General features: G+C 37.1%; 1 pseudogene; it reads left to right on the top strand.

Moving 5' to 3' along the window:
• Positions 1-1158: 1158 nt before the first annotated feature.
• Positions 1159-1855, top strand: LOC119258149 (ferritin heavy chain-like; annotated as a pseudogene).
• Positions 1856-3693: the final 1838 nt, after the last annotated feature.

The following is a 3693-nucleotide window of genomic DNA, read 5'->3' as shown; positions in this document are numbered from 1 at the left end:
AGACTTCCTTCCATATCCTGCTGTAAAAATCACAGTCACATCTGCCCAGAAACAGCCCAGAACAACAGGAGGACATTGTAAGGTTTCCTCTGCCTTTTATTCACTGAGGAGCAGTGTAGTGGCTTCTTGATCCTGGAGTTTTGCCTCTCAGCATATTGTAGTCCAACTTGGAAACAGATGAGATGTTGCAAATGACAGATGATAACTCTCAACAGGCTTCAAAGGAAATGAAATATTTGAAAAAAAAGTGGTAATATTTGTTGATAGTTGTTTGAAAATTTCTTCAGCTTGCACTAATGACACCACTTCCCGGAAATCACTCTTTCCTATCAGAGAAAAGCAGACGATACCATGTCTATTATGTCCGATTCACAATTTTGTGGAAGGCTTGGGGGAAATGGTAAAATCAGCTGACTACTGCCTCTATTTGATGACAAAAAGATCCTTCACTTATTTTGACAGAAAAATCAGAACCAAATGTTTATTTGGATGCCATGCATATACAGATGGCTCTCTATTTTCATATGCCACAATTACACAGTATTTCAAAGAATTGCTTTGCTGAGCAATGAAACAAATAACTTTAAGGAATGGAAAGAGATTGTTTGGACTCTAGTAGACCAATGTAGAACTTTATTAATTAACAATGTGTTGATTCCATGTCAAACACTTAGCTAAGAGCTTCATATCTGTTTTTTTTTTCCCACTTAAAATGTGTTAATTGAAATAAAAGCCACAACAAGTTACACAAAGAGTTTACTAGGTAATGAAAGTAAGGAGTCAAACCTGGGAAGCACTCCAACACATTTTATTCTGTGAAAATTGTTGGAGTTTAATTTATATAGCTAAGAACAGTGGGTTATTGACATTAAAAATGTAATTATTCTTGACATAGGTACTTCTGGTCCTAAGTTATTTTCACCTAAAGCTATACAGATGTTATCTAAGTGCAGAGTAAGGGAAATGCTGCGCTTTAATCAATTCTTTTCTGAAGAATGAACTGGAAATGCAAAGGTTGAGTACCAACCTTTGTTTAAATCTTCTTTATCCTGCCACAGCAATCGAGGAGAGTCGTTTCGGTTTCCTGCTACAACAGTGCTTGGACGGAACCCGGCGCTCGGCCCTTCCCCCCTAACCCCCAGCAACCCCCCCTCCCCGCCCCCGGCCCCCTCGCAGGTGCGCCAGAACTACTACCAGGACTCGGAGGCCACCATCAACCGCCTGATCAACCTGGAACTCTATGCCTCCTTCATCTACCTGTCCATGTCTTTCTACTTTGACCGTGATGATGTGGCTTTGAAGAATTTTGCCAAATATTTTCTTCACCAATCTCATGAGGAGAGGGAACATGCTGAGAAAATGATGAAGCTGCAGAACCAACGAGGTGGCCGCATCTTCCTTCAGGACATCAAGAAACCCGACCGCGATGACTGGGAGAACGGGCTGAATGCAATGGAGTTTGGAGTGCGCTTTACACTTGGAAAACAGCGTGAATCAGTCACTACTGGAGCTGCACAAACTGGCTACTGACAAAAACGACCCCCATTTGTGTGACTTCCTGGAGACTCATTACCTGGATGAGCAGGTGAAATCCATCAAAGAACTGGGTGACCATGGAACCAACTTGCGCAAGATGGGGGCCCCCGAATCTGGCATGGCCGAGTATCTCTTTGACGAGCACACCCTGGGAGAGAGTGACAAGAGCGAAGCTAAGCCTTAGTCTGGCTTCTCATAGCCAGGGGGTGACTTTCCTGGTCACCAAGGCTGTGCATACATGTTGGGGTTACCTTTACCTTTTCTATAAGTTGTACCAAAACATCTACTTATAACTGTCATTTGTACCATTCCTTCAAATAAAGTAATTTGGTACCCGTATAAATCAATCAATCAATCAATCAATCTTCTTTATCCTGCTCCTTGGCCTTTGGTATGGGCTGAAAAGCTAGTTGCTCTGCAGTCAGCTGTATGCCCAGGCGCTTCACACAGTTTAGATCTATACAGATGCTTTGCTCTTTCCTGCTAGTCCAGGGAGAAGAGGTCCCAGAACTTTCATCTATGTGATCACAAATGTGCACACTGAGTCAAATCTCCTGTTTAAAATGTTACTTACCTTTGCCTATTTATTGTCTCTATCCATCATGAGAAGATGAGCATTGTCTCCCCTGTACCCAGTGTATTTGGCACATAGTTAATGGAGTATTATATCCTAGATCTGATTTTTCAAGCATTGTGAGAATTGTTCTAGAAGCAGTGATTCTGTTCCTGAAAGCAATTCCCAGTGCTCCACTTTCTTGTTTGAAAATCTTATACTGTATTTCATTTGAAATGAAATCTATAGTCAAAAGCTTATTATTGAAGGTCCTCTAGGGATCAAGCTCTAACTTATTTACCTAGCCTTATCGCTCTATTTTCATACACACATTTTCCCACTTAAGGGCCTTTGCATTTTCATTCTCTTAACTTAAATGCTCCTCATTGCTCATGAAATTTTACTTAGACCTCATGTTCAAGTTTTGGTTTAAGAGTCTTAATCTGATTTTCCCAGATAGAAGGATCTTTTCAAATTTTAAAAGTCAATAGTTTTTCTAATCTGTCTCAGGATACTTATTTATACAATGTTGCACATCATTTACAATGTCTGGCCTTTATGTATGTGTGTTTTCTCTGGTGCTAGATATTTACGTTGAAAAAAGTAACCATTATTCCTCTTTGGTTAAGTAGAAAATAAGCATTCAATATTTATTTGTTAAATAGCTGGATGTAAGGAAAAAAGAAGTTTTTAATAGAAACTTTACGATACTTGCCCCCAAAAATACAAATGCACATTTTCCAGAGAAGATGCTATCTCTCAACAATGCAGCGATACCTTCTCTTTAGGTATTTTAGGTGCCAATTCCTTGCAGATTTTTAATAGGTTAGGAATTAGAATGAGTTTGAAAGCATAAATGACATCAATAAAACAACTAACATAGGCCAAGCAATAAAATTATTTAAATATGTTTGTTATTTACATATTTAGGCTTGTTCAGTGTTTCCAAATTTATTTGATTATGATTTTCAAAATCAGTAGCTTTTGACAGTTACCTTTTTCATCATATATGCAAACCTATTTATTCTATTGAAGTAATATTCATTTATAACATTATGTAGGTTTTAAATACACATTACTATAAATCAACATCTGTATACTTTATTACACAATTAGAAATTATGAAAAAGCTCTGGTGGGAAAAATATTTTCTGGATTCAGAGCATTCACTGAAGAGTTATAAATATAAATTGAATACATGTGCTAGAATATTTTATAAAGGAAGTTATGTGATTTTAGAATGTTTATCTAAATCTCCAATATAGGTGAATTGTGAGAATATATATAGTAAATAGAATAACCTGTTGTTGACTCTGGACATAAAGTATCAAGACATGTTTTCATAATTAATTGGGCAAAAATGGGCTCTTGAAGAATAAGCTAGGAATGCTTATTATGCCATTTTGATATTTTGAGATTGTTGTAATTAATAACAGTACTTGCCTCTAGTTTATCTATGCTTACTGCTGAAGACAGACTTTGGAACCCAATGGCTTGCCCTGCTTCAGAAAGCATTTCTCCTTAACAAATTATTATTATTATTTTTTAATATTTTATTTTATATAATTCTTACATCATTTTCATTTTTGCACAATGTATGCATT

Source organism: Talpa occidentalis, unplaced genomic scaffold (assembly GCF_014898055.3).
Source record: "Talpa occidentalis isolate TD23 unplaced genomic scaffold, MPIMG_talOcc4v2.1 talOcc4.4, whole genome shotgun sequence".
In the NCBI taxonomy this organism is placed as follows: domain Eukaryota; kingdom Metazoa; phylum Chordata; class Mammalia; order Eulipotyphla; family Talpidae; genus Talpa; species Talpa occidentalis.
Note: the sequence above shows the minus strand (reverse complement) of the source record. Positions and strands in the feature narration are given on the sequence as shown.